Source organism: Xyrauchen texanus, chromosome 44 (assembly GCF_025860055.1).
Source record: "Xyrauchen texanus isolate HMW12.3.18 chromosome 44, RBS_HiC_50CHRs, whole genome shotgun sequence".
NCBI lineage: Eukaryota > Metazoa > Chordata > Actinopteri > Cypriniformes > Catostomidae > Xyrauchen > Xyrauchen texanus.
Genome location: NC_068319.1, coordinates 11,547,338 through 11,568,254, shown reverse-complemented (window position 1 = coordinate 11,568,254; position 20,917 = coordinate 11,547,338). Strand labels below are relative to the sequence as shown.

At 37.2% G+C, this 20,917-nt stretch overlaps 2 protein-coding genes across 3 annotated transcripts in view; one reads left to right on the top strand and one right to left on the bottom strand.

The window, feature by feature from the left end:
• The window catches only part of LOC127636477 (zinc finger and BTB domain-containing protein 21-like), a 203,291-nt gene that overhangs the window by 28,222 nt on the left and 154,152 nt on the right, over nucleotides 1-20,917 (top strand). The window lies entirely within an intron of this gene.
• LOC127636478 (UV radiation resistance-associated gene protein-like) overlaps nucleotides 1-20,917 on the bottom strand; it is a 137,903-nt gene that overhangs the window by 40,261 nt on the left and 76,725 nt on the right. The gene's annotated exons all lie outside the window — the stretch shown is intronic.

Genomic DNA, 20,917 nt, shown 5'->3' with positions numbered 1-20,917 from the left:
GCAATACTTCAGCTGGAACCTGCTAAGAGATCATTGCCAAACCTCACTATTATACTTATCAAAACTAAATAAAACAGATGTGGAATGATTTTGAACTATGCAAATAATAAAATAACTAGATTAGGTATTGAAGTGGATTAGAGTTCACAGACTCCAGGTCCAATGTCATTTTGAAAAGTACTTTAAGCTTTACTACAAGCTAAAAAAGAAGCTAGCTACACTGATGTTATAATAAACTATATCAGATGATACTATTATTATTATATCATATAACAATTAATTGAGCATTTGAACAGATTAAACTAAATACACCATCATTTATATAACGCATTTGTCTAAATATTATATTGTTTTGAAAAATTATTGTAATACATTATAATATCATTATTGTAATGTTTTTAAATTATTGTAATAAATTATAATAACATTAATTATTAATGTTATTTGTAATAGAAATCAAATTAAATCTTTTTATACATAGCTACAGCAGTCCGTGTCGTGCAGTGTTTTTTTTTTAACTGGTTCATTTATATTTTGAAACTTTTAACAAACTGATTTACTGATTTTAAAATAAACCCCAATAATGGGGATTTAAAAAGACTTCCCAATGCTTCACGAGGCAACACTGTAAGGGTTTATTCAGCTGAGCTCATAATCGCTCTTAAAAGATTAGTTAAAAGCTTGCACAGGTTAACATCAAACACAACGTAAATGATACCTGCCTAAGACTCTATGATCTTCTGGTCCTCTGCCTAATCCCTTAGACACTAAAATGCCATGCTCATATCAACTTTCCTAATGCAACTACTTTGCCCACACCCTGCATGTCAGTGAAAGATAGGTGGCATTTTCATGGGCAGAGAGATGGCAGAGACATAACACAAGGTCTCCATTCTCTCCCCTCCTGAAAACCAAGAAGAAAGTCAGAGGTAGAAAGAGAGGGAAGGGGGTTTAAGATTAAGGGCTAAACCTTCTGATCAGCTCAGTGTGTTTAAAACAGAGTCAAGCATTATTCTCGCATCTGGCTGCAACATTAGAGATAAATTTGAAATGAGACCAATTGAATATGGTTGGCGACAAAAAATAATACAGTAAACTACAATAAAGTCCCAAATTATGAATAACCTCCTGCTTTTTTCCACTACTGACACCTAATTGCTCAAGCCAAAACCCACAGCGTGTCCTGTTAATGGAGAATTGGTTAATGGCCATTGGGTGAAAACAGATTTGGCTAGAAGCTATGTGTGGGAACAGGCTAATGAGAGGTTTGTGAGTGAGCCAGTGCATAATGAGTCCATATTCCTTGAATCATTTAACACATTGCAGTTTTCTCAACGTGAGCATGTACTTTTGTTCTACATGAGAAAATGACCATATGTAAATGGATTGTACTAGAAATCTTGGCCAATAATAGATGTGATTGCTGATTATAAACCTATAGTGTTTTCTCTCATGATTTTAATAAAAGTGTTCATTACCCAGCAGAAAAATAAAACAGCTTAAACCACCCTAAAGTGTTTAGCTGGTCTTAGCTGGTATTCCAGACTAGTCAAGTTGGTCAGTTGGCTGGTCTGGGACACACTTTAACTGCTCAGGCTGTGAGACCAGCTTATAAATTAGATAAACCACCTTGGCCAGGCATATGGACCAGCCTAAACCAGCTAAGACCAGCAAGCCTTTGGGTTTAAGATGTTATTTTAAAGCAGGGAATAAAGCACCAATCTAGAATATTACAATTCAAGTGCAATCAGGAATCAAGACCTTATTTTTACTGTAGAAACATTAAAGGTGCTTTAAGAAATGTGTGCCTGTGAGAAGGGATTAATGTGAAGAGAGGTGTTGAAAACAAACCCTCTCCCTTTTGTAAATTTCCTCCGGTCAGTATGGAAGCACTCTTGTCGCCATGTGAACAACAAAGACAACAGAACAAGGGTCTTTTCAAAAGGCCAAAGGGTCTCGAAGAATACAACTTTGATGCTGTTTATTTGGAGTGTGCTTGCTGAACAGTTAAAGACTGAGGTTAAGTCCCAAGTAATGTTGACATAAGAAAATAGAGATACTGCAACTCATCCTGTTCTGTCACTATTGGTGAGTCTTTCCAGGCATCCTAATGATTAAAAAATTAAGTTAAGTAAAATATTGTTCCAAAAATGCTAAGGCCTAAATGCTTGTGGATCTGTGCTGATAACATAAACATTGCAGGTTAATTTTAAGAAGGTGACACAGAAACTTGAGTTACTGTGATTGATCATGCTCTATGACCTTTATGCCCCAAAACAAGGCACTTAAACTAGGTTGTAATTGGTCCGAGCGCCAATTAGTGTCTTAGGGGCCATTGAGATGCAAAACAACTCACATCGGACTAAAAGAGATTCTTATATGGCAACAACTACTGAGTGACATCTCACACCAATTAGTGGCAGTATAAAGGTGTCAGGAGTCAGGTGACGTGTACGTGTCTGCATGGGAGAGAGTCAAATTAAGCCATTCCAGCCTGTTAAATTTGGTGGTGTTTATTTAATAGCCACTTTCACTAGCCAGTTAACTCTTTTTCATCAGCTGTGAAACCATTACAGGGGTCCAGGGAGAAGAGAAAGGAGACGAGAGAAAGAACTGGTAGGCCTCACCCCATCACCAAACACTTCATTACTAAGATCCAGAGCTTTCCTTAAGCTCACGGGGTGAAGTGCACGACTGATGGTTTTTAAAATCCATGATTAATAACCATTCCACTTCCAGAACGAGTAATACAGGCAGACAGGACGAATGCAGGATCCTCCTAAATGGAGTGATACTTTATGGGCCCTAAGAGAATTTTGAAACTGTTGCAGAGCACATGACAGTCATGATGGATACGAAGAGAGAATGGGAAGACAGAAGGATGAACAAATGTAAGAAGATGGAAGTTATCATGTAATGAGATGGCCAAAAGTATAACTGAGATCTTGTCCATTTCTTCCAAAAGATCTTCTTCAAAGAACATACAGCTCAACCATTGTGCCCAAATGAGATTGAAAAGCTACAGATCTGAGCTAATAAGTCCCAGATGGTCCAGAAACATTTAGCACAGGCCTGAAATCTACCAGAGTAAGGATTTCATGTATTTTTATTTTTTTCCTCATTTCAAATCTCTTACAGATAGATGCAAGCTTTTTCTCTTGTCTTTTTTCCTGGGAGATAGTTTTCTTTATCAGGAAAATAATTACCCAGCATATGTGTGAAGCAAGTTAACCATGACACGTTTAAACAGCACACAAAAGCTTTGGTGTTTTCCCACCCTGAACGCATAAAACTGAAACAGAGGAGAGATGAACAGTGCGGTTTCTAATGTATTGCCCAACCGATGTTCCCTTTATATGTGCTCTGTCCACTGTGATGAAAATTAAGACCACTTCAAGAATTCACTTTATTTCAAGAATTTCAGCACCTGCTTCAATGAGTGTTTAAGATTTTGTCCCAGAAACAAGATCTACGTTAATATGTGAATGCAAACGCTTTTAGTTCATGTATTGTTGTGTTACGAACAGTGTTTGGAAAAATGACTTTACCATTTGCTTCATGGAAAAATACTTCCAAGGTACTTTTTAAACCACTAATATCACTTTCCTAGAGCATTTTTTGCTTTTCCACTCAACAAATTCCAAATAATGCCTATATCCACCTCGCCCATTGACGTCCACAAGTCATACACTCAACACCACGATTCTCCATTACAATGATGCATTATGTGTCATACAGAAACCGCAAAAGCAACTCTTTCAGAAACAAAAGACATACTTATGAGTGTAAATCATGCTTTAAATGCATTCCTCATATTTTTTTTCATAATGTGCAACCTAAGTAATATAATTGTAATATAATTGACAGTCAGTAGATGCAATCTGCTAACAAGAATCTAAAATGTAATCTGTTACATTACTTTTTGAATTAAGTACATAGATTATAGCAATTAATTACTTTGTCAGAACATTATACACAACAGTGGTAACGAAATATGTCTGAATGCAATTCATAACACAATGCAAGTATGCGTTGAAGCAAGGGATGTTATAGCAGACATCAGTGTAAGCTTTGGTCAATTTCAGTCCCTGTGCTAAAAAAAACAAAAAAAAAAACAAAATCACCTCAAATGGAGCAAAAGCAGGGGTCAAAGGGCGCGTTTTTAACAGTTTTTAACTTAACACTGGTGGCGCTCCTGCAAAAGGCACTGAAAAAACTGTGAGAGGCAGCACAAAAGTCAAAGATGTCAATCTAGTGCATTTGAAAACAATTGAAAAACTGTGTGGACAAATGCAAAAAAACTATTTGGTGTGAACGGCCCATTACTCTCAAAACTGTCTATATTTGAAATCAGTAGTGTACTATTGGTTTGTTTGACCACTCTGAGTGAATAAACTGGATTTTGTATTCAAAACCTTAAATGGTAGTAAATGGTCTGCACTTATATAGCACCTTTTTAACCTTAGCGGTATTCAAAGCACTTTACACTGCATCTCATTCACCCAATCAACACCCATTCACACACCAATGATGGCAGAGCTGCCTTGCAAGGCACTAGCCTGCCATTGGGAGTAACTTGGGGTTCAATGTCTTGCCCAAGGACACTTCGGCATTTGGAGCCGTGTGGGCCGGGACTCGAACCATCAACCCAGTGATTAGTGGACAACCTACTCTTCCACCTGAGGTTCAGAGTGGAATTCTTCAGATCAGCTGTGGAACAGAGACCCAACAATAAGTGTAGTTTCTTTTTTTTTTCGAGCATTTGGAAATCAGCTTTACGTCACCACACTGTCCTGATAAGATGAATGAACGTTATATTTATTTAGTGCTTTTCTGACACTACACTCAAAGCACTTTACACAGTGTGCATGGGCCCCTCCTCAACAACCACCAGTGTGCAGCATCCACCTGGATGATGCAACGGCACCACATTTTGTGGAGAGGAGAGAGTAGAGTTTTAGAGCCAATTAACGGATGGGGATTATAAGGAGGCTATGATTGAGAATGGCCAAATGGGGGAGTTTGGTCAGTACACCAGGGTTAAACCCCTACTCTTCACGAAAAGTGCCCTGGGATGAGAGTCAGGTCCTCGGATTAACGTCTGAAGAACGGCCCCTTTTTACTTTGTAGTGTCCCCGTCACTATACTGGGGCATTTGGACCCACACAGACCACAGGGTGAGCACCCCCTCTGGGGTCCCTAATACCTCTTCCAGCAGCAACCTTGGTTTTCCCCAGGAGGTCTCCCATCCAGGTACTGACCAGGCTCAACACTGCTTAGCTTTAGTGGGCAACCTATCTTGAGCTACAGGCTGATATGGCTGTTGTCATTGAAGATGACAACTCAAAACACAATTAGAGAATTACAGGAACTTATAAACCCACCATAGATGACTTTTCATCTTTTGCCTTGCTTTTTCTTGCACATCATTTCTCAGCTATAATAAAAACTGTATTCAAAGAGTAAATTATAAAGGGCTATAGAGGTTATTGATTTTACAAAAAAGGAATACTACATTGGAGAAAAGAAAATATGAGACTTCACACCAAACCTCTCTGATTTTAAAACAAGTGTAAACATTAGCCTGGCAATTAGTACGTCATTGACAATGATAATTTGCCTACTCCCTGCATCAGAAAATATTGGTTCATTTTCATTTGGTGAAGAGCTCTTGTTAGCCAGAGGGGAACTGGCTCCCCCAGCTGAGACTGGTTTCTCACAAGGTTTTTTATCTCCATTAACAATGACTTTTGGGTTCCTTTCCACAGTCACCTTTGGCTTGCTCACTGAGGGCCTAAAGTAAAATAAATTTTAAAGCGTGTTTTTCAATTACTTTTTTTCTAATTTAAACTGCTCAATGATGACTTTAAGACACTGCAGCATATTTTTCTGTTAAAGCATAATTTTCTGTAAAGCTGCTTTGAAACTATGTGCATTGTGAAACATTACTTGACTTGAACTAAAGGGTTGGAAGGCATGGACTCAACGGATTTAACAAAACATTTGTTTAAAGGGCTACAGTTTAATGCAGGCCCAAGACAAGTTTTCTACTTAAGATGTGGCATATACATCTGGCACATATGTACAAAATGTATTTGGACATATAATCCACACTAAAAAAAATATAAATGTCTTTGCATTGTTTAACAAAATATCAAACAAAGTGGCATTTATTTTAAAGAAATATAGCACAAACATACAAAATATTCAGAAAAATTTGTTTGTTGGGTTTACATAGACAAATAAATGTGTTGTTCAAAATTACTACCTTCTGTCAAACTTTTAAGCTGTCAAATAAATTTGAAAAAATATCCATAGTGTGATGAACTGTGGTAACATCCACCAAAAATAACTTTGAAAAAATGACCAAGAAACAGTTCATTTTAAGGAAAAAAGTTTAGTATAATTTTTCAACAGACATGTTGACATTTTGTTTCTAATCCAATTAAATACTTTGAGGAACTGTATTCTGAAAACTTAGAAAAATATATCTTAAATCATGTTTAGCTTCCAGAACAGGGCATGGAATACCTAGTGGCCTAACAATAAACAATATTAAATCACCATTGGCTCTTTCAGTAAGGCAGGCAAAAAAATTCTGGCTCATGGCCAGAGTACACACTTGGGGGAACCCTCGTCTTTTTGTGGGCTTTCTATTTCCATAGAGCAGTAAACAAACCAACAAACACAAACACACACCCTAGAGACACACCCACATTCTGGCTGTATTTGTGGGACCCTGGAGAGCGGGGACTACCTTTTCTGGCACTTATATATTTAACGGCTCTCTCTCCTCCTTGCGGTACGAGGCAAACTCCTGACTGCCAACCTAAAACCGTGGAAATTCAATTAGAACCATTTAAGTGTTTCATAAAGCCATAGGAGGCAAGCCAGAGGTATGCTTATTAAACCAGAAGCAAGTGGAGGTGGCGAGTGCTAACGGTCCTGCGCTCTCCCTGTTGCTCTCTCTTTAATACTCCCTCTTTCCATCTGTCTCCCTTTCCAAACTCAGAAATGCTGAATGGATTCCCAGGAGGACAATGACAGATCAAACAACAGTCCCAGATACACTCGTAAATCAAGGCTGATTGGCTGAAATCCTGGTCTAAGATTAGACCGCTGTTTCTGTGCATTACACTCTTACGAATGCTCGAAGTATAGAGGGACTGGTGCAGACAATCAGGGTCAAAGTAATATGGACATGACCATGTAGAATCATCTTAACTGAAGATCCAGAATACACTACAAAAAGTAATTTTCTTTATCAGTACCTTGTTTTCCTGTAAAATTATCTAAACATCCTTAAAACAAGATCAGTTTACATGAGAAGCAAAACTTCAAAGATCATATTTGAATTAAGTGTATTTTTCCTAATCTATTGGCAAATAGATTTTTTTTTGCTTTAACCATATACCTCACAAATTTTGTTACAATTTTGCTTAAAAAAAAAAAATTTGCAAACGGGATAGGAACAATAACAAAGTCTTAATGCTGAAGTGTGTACTTCAGTGTCATCAAAGGATATTGCAAAAACAGATGTCAGAAAACTCTCCTCCCCCACCCCTGATATAACACTTTATGCAATTTTGCTTCTCAAGTGAATTTATTTAGTTGTAATTATGTTTTTTATATACTGTATATATTTTACAGGAAAACATGCGAAATATACAGAGTAATTTTCTTTTCCAGTATTCCAATACAGGGGTTTCTAAACCTTTTGATGCCGCTATACAGAGAGTAGAATATATATTTTTCATAATGTATATAATTAAATGCATTAAGTTGCCTGTCAATAGGACTATGGCTGTTAACAGAATAAAATAATTCTGAATAATCTCATGATTCCAGAATGAAACTGAAAAAAATGTCAAATATGTAAACATTTTCACACTTCTTCCCTGACAAATTTTTGGACCCCCTAGCACAGCCTAGCAGCCCCTGGACCCAGGGACACAACTGGACCTTTTGTCCCAGGCCCGTGCTTGAGGGGAGCCCGGACTGGATGGAGGGACCAAAGAAAGGCTATTCCATATTATAGGGCACATCTAAACGCATTGAGCGGGAGACGTGGATATAAACACGGAGACAGCGCGCAACTGCAAAAGCCGTCCTGGTAGCGCACGTTCATGGGACAACAGGCAATCTGCCACCTGTTTGCATCTAATTCTAAATCAGAACTGAAAAACCAGTTGAGTCCGGCAAGCGCAAATATGAGTTGCAATTGGCTGTTGGGTGCTAGATGAATAGGCCTGACGCAGGCAACTCCTTGCGGTGACATGCACAGTAATGTTTAGCGGTGTGATATTGCTTTTATGAGTACTGGAAAGCATTCCCCAGAGGTTTCCAGCTCATTCCACAGGCTGCTGTAGGTGCAACAGCAACAGGCTATGAGGGGAAACAAGACCACACAAAGCTGAAGCTAGTGGTGGTTATAGCAAGGGAGGAGTGTGTGCTAAAACATATAATGTTCCCAGACAGCCGAACAACCACAAATACATGGACTGCAGCAGTCTAGAAGCATACAGTACTGATTGTCATGTTTAAATTAAGAGTGCAGGACCGACCATGCAACAGCTCTAGCAACGGTGCTCAACAACTTAATAACTAAAATATTTTAATTGTTTTAGTTATGTTTGAGATGCATGCATCATACACAGTGAGGTCCAAATGTCTGAGACCACTAGTGAAAATGCAAATTTAACATTAAATATGATATTATTAGCACAGTAATATATGTGAAAATTTGAATAGAAAAATACATATTAATTTCTTGAATTAATTCAGAATTTATTAGTATTTAATTGGTGCCTCTTAAGTTTTAATAATAGAAAGTACTCGAGCTGGCATGGACCCCAGAAGTTTGTGCAAAACCTGATGCGCCATGTTATTCTAGAATGATTTGAGAATGTTCCAAAGAGCATCTTGTGTAGGAAATCTGATCTTTTGAACAAAGGAGTTCACAAAGTCAATGTCACAAATGTGCTTATTTGATTAGTCACCATGAAACTGTGTGGATTCTTAAGTATTTCCTTTTCATTTTACGTTTCTACATCATACAATTTTCAAAGTCTTAAAACTTAGTTTATTTCCAGGATTACATTTGATTTTGACTCCAAGATTTCCAATGTGGTTTCAGACTTTTGGACCCCACTGCATGTTGACTCAATTCAAATCCTATAAAACACAACAGACAAACCTGAACTTATGAAACCTTTCCCAAAAGGGACAACCATGTTTTATGAGAAGGTTATATTTAAGAGTGAAGTCTAGTAAAATGAGCTGTTCTGCAGCGATATCAGCCAAGAAAACTGGGATCATATATAAAGCTATGAGAGAGGAGAAAGCTGAGAATCTCTGTGGAATTCTGAATCATCTGTCCCTGTACAGGATCACAGTCAATCGGAGCAAACGCTCTCCAACAAACGCTGGACAAGAGCACAGGACTTCCTCTGGTGAAGCGACACAGCCATATAAACAAAAAACTGCAGTATATTGGGCACAGTGTCAGAGGAACAGTGATGAGACAGAGAGAGAGAGAGAGAGAGAGAGAGAGAGAGAGAGAGAGAGAGAGAGAGAGAGAGAGAGAGAGAGAGAGAGATGGGGAAATAATAAGAGAACAAAAAGGGTAAGGGAGGATGGACAAAAAAGTGAGTGAGGGGAAGACTGGAAATATGGCATTTACAAAAAAAGAAAAGAAACAAGATATATTTGAAGGAAATAAGGAAGAAATAAAATGAAAACAAAAGAAAAGAAAGAAAGAAAGCTTTTAGCTTGGCCAGTGCCTGATTCATCCATCATTGGCTGTATTAATATCACTAATTTCACTCAGGTTTGAAATACAGCAGACACCTGTTATCTTAGAATAACTTGTGAAGGCTTTATTGCTGGCTGGGTGGGCATGACACTCTTAATGGATGAGGTGTAACACACTTCCCAGTCCTGAAGGAAACTCCACTTATTAAGCCTGATGACTTATGGAAACCAAGTTGCTCCTAAGCTAACATATGAAAATACGGCCTCGCACTGCAATGTAATTACACTCAAACCAAATAATCAGAGACTTTATCTTCGAATTTCCACAATTTTCTCAATGTTCTTTTGAGACAGGTGCACCCGTACACATTTAACACAGACAATCTAATATCTTCATCTAGACTAGTTGAGTTCAGTTAATCCTTTTTTCCCCTCCCTTGTTCATAATTCATCTCAGAAAATGGAGACAGCAGTCCATAGGCTTTATTCTCACACCTCTGTGAACATCTGCTCAATTCAGTGGTCATAATACTGCCAAAAACTATTTTGTGCTAGAGATGTGAAGTAATATTTTTTTACAGTGGGGACACAATGCATATCCCTTTAAAACTGCACCTATATGGTATTAAAATATAAACCACATTTTCAAGGAGCAGTGGAAGCCTTCAGTGAAATGTAGAGACAATTATGTAGCTGCACGCTTTGTATGCAGAGTGGCAGTCTACTTCTGGTATGACTGGGTAATAACCAATACATGCTTGCTTAATCAGTGAGGACCAGATTTGACATTTTTGACAACAACATCAAATGGTGACAGCCAAGTACCAAAATTGTTCAGCATCTAAAAATAGGAAGCATAGGCCCAAACAATATGCAAAACTGATAACATATTTTGTTTCTAAATGTTTGCAAATGTGTTAAATTTCAATGGTTTCATTTTCTCAGCATTGGCGAGCTTCTACAAAATTAAAAAATACTGTTGTGCTAGGCACGGAAAATGAAAATGCAGGGAAAAAAGCTTAGGAGGAAAAATGATGAAAGATGAAAGGAAGGCAGACAGACAGAAAGAAAGCATAAGGAAGAAAGAAAAATGTGGACTTGCACGGCAGAAAGAAGAAAGACAGAAGGTAGGAAGGAATGAAGAAAGGAAGGATGGAACAACGTAAAAATATTCCTGTTTAATTTACGGTAAAAACTGGCAGCTGTGGTTGCCAGAAATTCACTGTAAAAAATTCGGTAACCACATTTTCAGGCTTTATGGGATGTAATTTTGATGTCTGTATATTTTAAAGTGCATTACCATTTTTATCATTTATATTTTTAAATTATAAACTTAATATATTAACCTTCTGAAACTGTAAAAATCTGCTTTTCACTTTATAATGTATTGTTAATCACCGTAGTAATTACAGAAGACCATCAATAGAGGCCCTTCCAGGAATAATGACCAATAAACATGTAGAGACTGTGCTCTGTGTCACTCACACAAACACTAATCACCCTCACGGTAAAATAATGTAATTAACATGAACTAAACTATATCAAATATAACACAGAAAACCCCCAAAAACTGATATTAAAAATATAAATATAAAAAAATATATATATAAATATAAACATAACTATTCACATAAAATACAATGAAATGAACTGGGTCACGCAGGGAATTCTGGGAACGCTCGATTATAATTTTTTACCGTAATTTTAACAGTAATTTACCGTAAAAAGTACATGTACTCTCTTGTTAAACATAATATACATTTTTACTATTAATTATACAGAAAATCATACTTGTTTTTTTTTTTTTACAAAATGTTACCGTAAAACTACATGTATTGTCTTTTTAAATATATTAAATAATTTGACCATATATTTTAAGATAACTACCTGTTAACCAATTCATGTTTTTTTACAGTGAAGGAAGGAATGCAGAAAGACAGAAGGAAGAAACGCATAAAAAAGAAAGAAAGAAAGGCAGAATGGAAGACAGACAGACAGAGGGAAGGCAGAAAGGAAGGAAGAAAAAAATATATAAGGCAAATAAAAAGACAGAAGGAAGGAAGAGCAAAAAACAGAAGGAAAAAAGGCAGAAAGAACATAAGATAGAAGGAAGGCAAAAAGAAAGACGAAAAGAAGGCAGAAAGACAGAAGGAAGGCAGAAAGAAAGAAATAACCAAATATCCAGTTGAGAACCACAGTGCAAGAGCAGCTGAAAAAGATGAATTGTGCTTTAATCTATAGGAAAATGAAAATTACCAATACATTAAGTGAGACTTTACAGGGCCAAAAGACAAAACAAGATTCATTCTTCACTTCACCAAAGCACACCTCCTTGAAATAGGAAGTGGATGCCATCTGGCTTGGGAGAGAGGGGGGAGGTCTTTCTTGTACCCTGTGATGTTGGTTTGGCAATGACACTAGGGCAGAGATGCCCAAACTAGATGACCTTTGATTTGGACCACCTTCAGGTACGACAAGAGTGGAAAAAAAACTGGAAAAGAAAAATGCTATTGACATTGCATTAATTTAGAGTAATGTTTTTTTTTTTTTTTTTGTATAATTAAATCATAAAGGAGGAGAACCAGGGCAGCTTTAATATTTTAATATAATACAGTTTGCAGAGCCTGAAATTTGGCTAATAATTCCCACAATTTCCATGTTCATAATGCGGGAAATTCCCGCACACTTTTATTCACTTTACAGTGCAGCTGCAAATTGGTAAACCAATAGATGCAGATAAACAAATCAAATCAATAAACTTGTTTTTGTATCAAACTGTAATTCAAGAAGCTGCACGAGTAAATCTCGAAATTATTCATAATGCAGCACATTTGCAAGAAAGGTAGAAACAGCAAAAATGCTTTGCGTAATGTACCAGCTGCATGGTGAAGAGAGACGTGTAAACACCTGTTAAATCTCTCATCTCCATCTCTAGTTACATCCAGGGTTGGAAATTAAAGGAGGCTCAGGGCAACAAAAAACAAAAAAAATTTAAAAATAAAAATCCCCTGCAATCTGACATAGTTCCAAATTAATATATCCATCACGATCTTCATTTGAATTTTCGTTGAACATTATTTGTTTCGTATGAGTCAGTGGCGGAAGCTCACGCCATAAACGAGCACCTGGACTAAAAATACCAAATGCTATAATGTCGTTAATAAAAATATTAACAAAAATAATATCTGGATGTGTTAAATGGCCTTGACAGTAATGATACAACAATAATTTTACAGAGCATTAACCACTTTTGGTGTATGAATCATATCTCTGACTCTGAAATTGAATGATTGGTTAAATTAAAGTATTTGATATAAAAAATTATGATGAGTCATAAGGCTACAATAAAAATTACCTTTAAAATTTGTAATCTCTTTTGGCCCACGGCCCTCAACCAAGTTTGATTTTTGGCCCTTGGTAGGAAAATGTTTGGGCACCTCTGAACTAGGGCGACCAGGGTTCAGAGCTACGCAAACAAACACAGCTTAATGCTGGTTTGGACAGGCTCACCGAGTCCGGTTTGTAAAGATGAGGCTTTTTATGGAGGGCCGACAGGAGAAGGGCACTCACTGTGCGAGGAACAGCACATACACAATAAACCGGCTAATTCTGGAGGGCTGAGTTGACCGCTCTGGGCCTGACTCACACACCACAGGTCTGCTACAAAAGCACTGGTAGACAGGAAGGATGGATTCTGGAAAAACCTGGGAATAGTTCCTGCTAAATATGCTCCTCTCTTGAGTTCTCTCACACATTTATCAACTCCAACTTTTATTTACCTGTCTGATCTTAATTAGAGGGAGGTAGAGTAAATAAGTACATATGACCAGTCAACCTTTTTTACTCAATAGGCTGCCTTCAATGGTACATTCAGTTATGATTTGAGAGGTACATACATATAGGGAGGGGGTAGATCGCAATGGGCTTGAGAAAACCTTCGATCAATGTCTCTATGTCTTTTTTCAGGCAGCAAAAATTAAAAGAATTATGTAACTGCCACAAATCCATAAATTTGTTTGTAGCCTTAAAAAAAAAAAAAAAAAAAAAAAAAACCTAACCAAACCACATTCATATGTGGTTTGAAAATCTGTGGTTTGAAATAGTTTTACAGCATTCAGGACACAACATGACAAAAGTGCACAATGCTGTCTGGAATGAATAATATGATGATTTCAATTCTCATGTAAATGCACGTTTTGTACATTTTTTTTTTTTTAAATAAGCTGATTTTTGATAGCTATCAGCTTATTGCTGTGCATGTAAACATGCTCTATGTAAGCTATTCTCAGTTTTTGTTTAAAAAAAGTCTCTTTGCATCGTGCTGGGCTTCCATCATTACAACAGCAACCAAGGTAGATCACTAGATATTGACAACTCCCAACATACGGATCAGTCACTTTTTCATTAATTACAATGGATTTATGTGCAAATCGGATGAAACAAACATTAATAAACAGGAACCAAGTGCATGATCCTACTCCCTAAATCTCATCCTCCTCTTTTCTGGTTGTTTGGATTGCTTGAGGTGAGCAACCCATGATGGCAATCACAGGTGACTCATTCAACGTTGTGTTGATCTTTCTTTCACAGAGCAAAATAAATCAAGCGAGATAAAAGCGCAGTCATGGGAAATTTGCATTCAAACAGTTGGGGGGGAAAGACAGAGTCAAGAGCCGCTGAAAGAGAAATAGGATACAAGGAAGGGAGACGAGAATGAGAAAAACATATGAAAAAGGAATTAAAAACGAAGTTCTTGGGGTGAAAAAAAAAAACAGGGAGCAGAGTAAATCATTCATAGACGATAATGTAAGAAAAATACAGCCACATCTAATGAAGAGTCATTCTGGAACATTCATGGCTGCATATTTCAAGGTTATGTACACAATCCAATGGAGGTAAATGCTAAATGTGACGTATGGAAATTATTTCTGAATATACACAAATAAGTCCACTTAGTGATTAATCACATAGTGAGGTGATTTAGTTCATAAAGCACCACTGTGACCTTGTTAATTATCTTATTAAAGAACAACACTGACACAGGACAACAGGTATGTAATAGAAGCAGTTACCTTTTAGTAGAGATAACGATGGACATTTTGCAGTATGTGTGATTCAGTGAATCAAACTGAGACAGAAGGGTTTGCATGCACCCTCTCTCACCTCAAGTTCATTTGGTTTCCATCCCAGAATAGCTAGATAACAGCCATGACACTAAGGGTGACCAAGATTTCTTCAAACCTTTTACCACCATTTACTTTCAATGCATTTTTCTTCCATTCAATGAAATTGGGTTAAAATTCTACCTAAAACATAATTTTGTGTTCCATCAAAGATGGTGACAGGTGAACTATCCCTTTAATACCAGGTGTAAACAGGGCCAAAAAATAACAACACTGTGAGAGCTTTTTATAACCATCAGTACTTCAAAAAGGATTCCAAAAACTAGTGGAACCTCAAAAATATCCTTATCAAATGTACAATCATGTGTGCACCAAGAAATGGGTATTAGCATTGGAAAAGAATATTAAGATCCAGCTGGAGCCAGTCGTACTCCAGTGATGTTATTGGCAGGTTTTTCTGGCTCTGCAGTGAATGGGGCACCGTGCTAGACCTACATCATTCCCACTCCTACATTCCCTAATAATCTTCTAACCACTCTGGATTTAATTCCCAGCACTGCCCTTCCTGCAGCACTCCTTGCCATATAAGATAGGTTAGAGCTTGGCAACTGAGTGCTAATAGTAATATTTCTTTCACCATTCAATTTATGCAGTGTCTCGGGAGGAGGTAATCCGTCCTTGGAGCTGTGCTTTGGTTTTAGGGGCCTTATTCGCTCACTAAGCTCCATTGAATTTTTGAGGTCTGATGATTTCAGTACTTCTGCCCCCTAGGGGAGGATGAACCATTTACAAAAGAGGGTCAATTGAGTAAAAATCACTTGAAGGGGACATTTGAGACTACTTTGGTTGAGACCCCTGATTTAGACAATGACACAAACAGACAAACAGACAGTTCTTCTGTTCTGAAAGCTTGGAAGCTATTCTAAACACACTTTGACACAAATGCTATTTTGTCCAAATCTCCAAACTGAGGATGATCCAGATGCAAGATATTAAACAACAGCAGCAAAAGAGTGTTTGTTGTGGTTCCAAAGAGAACAGAATTTAAAACAAAAAGACTATTAAAAGCCAAATTCACAAGATCCCAGATGTTGTTGTGACAGTGGAGTCTACGAACTTGACAGCGGCTGTTGTTGTTATCTAACATGAACGAAAAAGACAAGAAAATTGCTTTTTTTCTATTTTCTTCACAGAATGTTTAATTTGCCCTGCTTGTGTCATAGTCTGAGCTAAAGGAAGTGTGCTAGCCAAGCCTGACTACCTCCTAAAAAATTAGGGCTGCTCCTCAGTTTGAAGACCTGTTTGGCAGACTTGCTATATAATGCGACAAACAAGAAAAAACAAAACAAATACTAAAACGGCAAGGCACCAATTGCACTATAACAACATCCAGGTAAGAAATGCATGGCAACGATTGTGCAAACCAGTGTTATTTACTGTATTTAAAACTAAATGACATTTCATTAACTGAAATACAAATAAAGAAATCATCAATTGAAGAACTGAGACTAAAATGAACACAAATTATTTTTAGTTTTTGATATGAAACATATAATACAATTTTAAACTAGGGCTGGGCGATATGGCAAAAAAAGAAAAAAAAAGAAAATTTGCAATTTTTAATCAAACTTATTCACGATTCAATTTTTTTAACTTTCAAATGTACTCCAAAATGATTCAAATTGTATGTTTTTATTAGAATGCATGGCTAGAGAAATCCAAGTTCTTTTCATTATAGGAAAAAGAGGTGAACAAGAAATCTGTACAAATGCACTACATGGGGAAGATAAAAATACATTTAAATCTAATAAACCCAGATGTTCAGAAATAATAGAATAAGCAAACTGAATAATATAACTGAAAAATAATTAGCCAGTGTAGGTATTCATTTTATCTAAACCAAGTCTATCTAGAAAGTTGTCTAGAAATCAATATCTATAAATTATCAAGTTTATTTAAAGTACTCATTTTATATCAAACAATATGTGTGTATATTCATATCAAGGACATATCCCTGCCCTCTAGCAGTTCACGCTGAAGCGATTCAGTTTGTTTTGGGTGAGAACAGACCAAATATAACTACTTTTTCACTGTACATCTTGCCATTGCAGTCTCTAAGCAAAATCATGATTTCTGGTGAAATCATGACCACCAAGGAGACTGCTGTCAAGATGTACAGTAAAAAAAGGATTTATATTTTGGTCTGTTCTCATCCAAAACCAACTGGATCTTTTCAGAAGACAGTGATTAAACATAAATATAAAAAAAACCTGAAAAACATAAAAAAAATTACAAGTATTAGTCAAGGAGTGCGCACCTCGGTTTGAATGATGTCAAAGTTTGGTTCATCTGAATGATGCAAATGCTTTTTTCCGAACCCGGGTGTGCACTTGCAAACTGCACCCGAGTCCGTGTAAACTCACAGTTCATGTAAGTTCATGTGAGTTCATGTGAACTCAACAGTACAGTTCGCTGTTGATATGAACACAATCATAACAAATTGTGACAGTGAACCGCTTGTAATGACGTATAATTTGCATCTTTGCAGGCTCGTGATCGCAAAATTATTATTGTATAATACATTTCTTATACCTGCTCGTCTCCAAATAAATCACCATCAGAGAGCAGCTCACATTCTTCACACCTCTTGCAACGCATCTGCGAGCTCGTGGCACATTGCACATTTAATGCATTTGTGGCAGACAAATATAATGTAAAGTTTTGGTGGTAAATCCAAAGTGATGAATACTTTAATAATACAGCTGAATCTGATGTCTATTTGAGTTGTTACCTAGTTATAGTGGTAAACTATACTTGTACGCACGTTGATGATGCAATTGGACCACAGTTCAGACAAATAATATGATGTGAACAGAGACCAGCGGGGCAGGGGGAGGACACTATCTCGGGTTCGTTCCAATCAATTGAAACAAGTGTGAAAGCACCCAAAGAGTGAAAACTAATGAAGACTAAACATAAAATAGAAAGGACAAATTTTTTTTATTTTTTAAATAAATATAAGTTTAAAATTAAAAACTACTATATTGGGGGGAAAAAAAGCGTTTTGAGTGTTTTTATCAACATGTTGCAAACTCAATACAGACATACAGACATACAGTAAGTTCCCAGTCAAAACCCCACTGGCCACCTGACATTCTTCTGGACATCTCCTCCCTTCCTCCCATGACACAAGGACTAAATAAAAACAACATCTAGTCAGCGCGCTGCTTCAAAGCAACTAAAACGTCCCCTCCTTTCTCTCCCTCCTGCCTGCTTGGATCATTTTCAAACACAGTAAAGCACACAATTTAATAAAAGATAGACGTTTAATCTCCTCCATTCCAGAACAAGAGCAGCGCTGTGAAACTTGATCACTGCTTAGTCTTAGCAGCCGGACACACAGAGCCACTACAGCTACAGCTAACGAATGGAATGCATTAAGGACAGAAGGAAAGGTCAGAGAAAAACAACCGAAGTTTGCAGAAGCTGGGAAATAAACTAAATAACAAACAGCCTGTTGCTTGCTAGTTATTGCCAAATAATACTATGTAGGAAAAGCCCAGCACAATTTTGTAACATTTAGGGGTCAACTAAGCAGCCAAGTACTTGAAATGGTATAAGGATTAGGGAGGGGCATGACTCGGTTGTGCGGGAACGCCGAGGAGCATGGAATAGACACAGAGGCCAGAGAAAAGAAGTAGAAATGTGACATGTGGTGTGACTCAGCATGTCATAGGTTCTCTGGTGTGGCTCCTCTGCCAAACCGGAACACATGTGATAGTGGAAAGGAGCGATCGGACATCGGAGATCATTGGTTTTGATAAGTAGGCAACTCCAAAAAGGAAAGATCCAGTAAATTTACAGATCATCTGGTTTTCTATGTAGCCATGTTAGCTGATGCAGCCTTGAAATGGAGTCATAATTGTTGTAATTACAAAATACATGCACATGAATGACCAAGCCATATCATATTTACCTGAAAACTAGGAATATGATATACCGAGTTGTGACGTTGGAAGGGGCATGTCCACGTTAAAAATGCCGAAAAGCAAGAACACAGTAAATGGCAGAAAAAAATCTTTATTCAAAGGGAAAACATGTTTAATTTTCTTGCCCCACTGGAAAATAGTTTCTTCTTGTTTTAGGAATAAACCCCAACAAATTTTGTAAGGTTTATCTTAAAAAGCCCAAATATTTCATGTCTTATTTATGATGTCATTCTGTTTCTTAAGTGAGTTTTTAGGATGTTTTTACTGGGAAATAAGATGAAAATATTCACTAAGAAAAGTATTTTTTGCAGTGCAGAACTTCATAGTCAATATTGTGAAATCTAAAGTGTCACCCTTCTTTTTTTTTTTGCTAAGTTTTTGTCTTTCATCCACACTGGAATGCCGTTTTCACCGAAAACAGAGACTTTCGAAAACTCTCTGGTACCGCATACTTTTGAAAACGATGACGTTAGGAATCTGAAAAGTGATGTAAGGAGTATTCAGCTATGCTTATCCACTGGTACAACAGAAACAACAAAGAGAATATGCCATTCATTTTGTTTCCATTTTTGATGACGAAAAGTTTTAATAATGTCAGCCTAACTTGAACGTAGGACCTTCCCAGGTGCAATTGAAGGCATAGTAATAATACAGACCAAATCGGTACAGTTCAACTCAATCAACTCAACTGCTTCAAAAAAAAAAAAGAGTTCTCCAAACTCATATGGAATGTCTTTATTCTGGGTGAGTGACTTCACAAATGATGAGCTTAAAATGTGCCTGCTGTTGGGCTGGTGACCTGAACTCACAGTCAACTTAATGAAAGAAAGTCTATTAGCTTGCCCTACAATAAACTCTGACAAGGTTAATGAAGATTTCTAGCAAAGGTGCAAAACATTACACTCGGTCTCATTAAGGTGATGTGGAATGGAAATAGTAAGCGACAGACAGTATGAAGAACAAGCTACGAAGGACATCTCACAGTAAGACTACAAACAGAGGCGTATATAATATGTGACAGATATACAAGTTTTCCCCTAGTTGGCTAAGCTTACAGATTATCTGTACCTAATGCTGCTATGTTTTTCTTCCTTCAATGTGCATGCTGCTCTCATGGGTCAGAGACTGCCCTATTCGGTTGAACTTCTTGTTCCCTTTTGCTGTCTGTTATGTAGTTTTTATCTCCACTTTACATTGGGCAACAGCTGGAGAACAGCACAGTCATGGAGGTGTGTTAATCTTGTATTTACCAGGCAAATTGATATAGGTTAGATTAAATGAGATGTAGAATTCTGCCTAAGGGCTGTTCACACTGAATGCATCCTTGTGCTATAAAAAGCTAGATATGGCATCACGTAGAGTTCCACAGGTGTCTCAAGACGCACACATTACGCAGCACCCCTGCTCGAGTATAAAAAACTCGAGCAGGGGTGCCTGAAAAAACAGCGAGACATGGTGTAAAGGTCAAAGACATCCATCTAATGCAAGTTTACATATGAAAACAATTGAAAAACAGTGCAGATGAACACAAAATCCTTGGTGTGAATGGCCTCTATTGATCAAATTGTAGGATTTGAGCAATGGCCAGAAGAATATTTCAGGTCTGTAGGTCCATACAATGCAAGTGAATGGTGACCAAAAATGTTTAACTCCAAAAAGCACATAAAGGCAGCATAAAATAATCCATTAACTCCAGTGGTTTAATCCATGTCTTCAGAAGCGATCTAATCGATTTTGGGTGAGAAAAGACCAAAATGTTTTTTTACTGTACATCTTGCCATTACAGCCTTTAATCATGAACATGATTTAAATCGATTACACTTCCTAGTGTTTGACGCATGCTCAGGTCACTATGTGGCTCAAAGAAGTGTATTGACGCTTGAAATCATGATTGCCAAGGAGACTGCTGATGTCAAGATTTATAGTAGAAAAAAGGATTTATATTTTGGTCTGTTCTCAGCCCAAATCAATTAGATCACTTCAGAAGATATGGATTAAACCACTGGAGTCATATGGATTAATTTTGTCCTGCTTTATATGACTTTAAAAGTT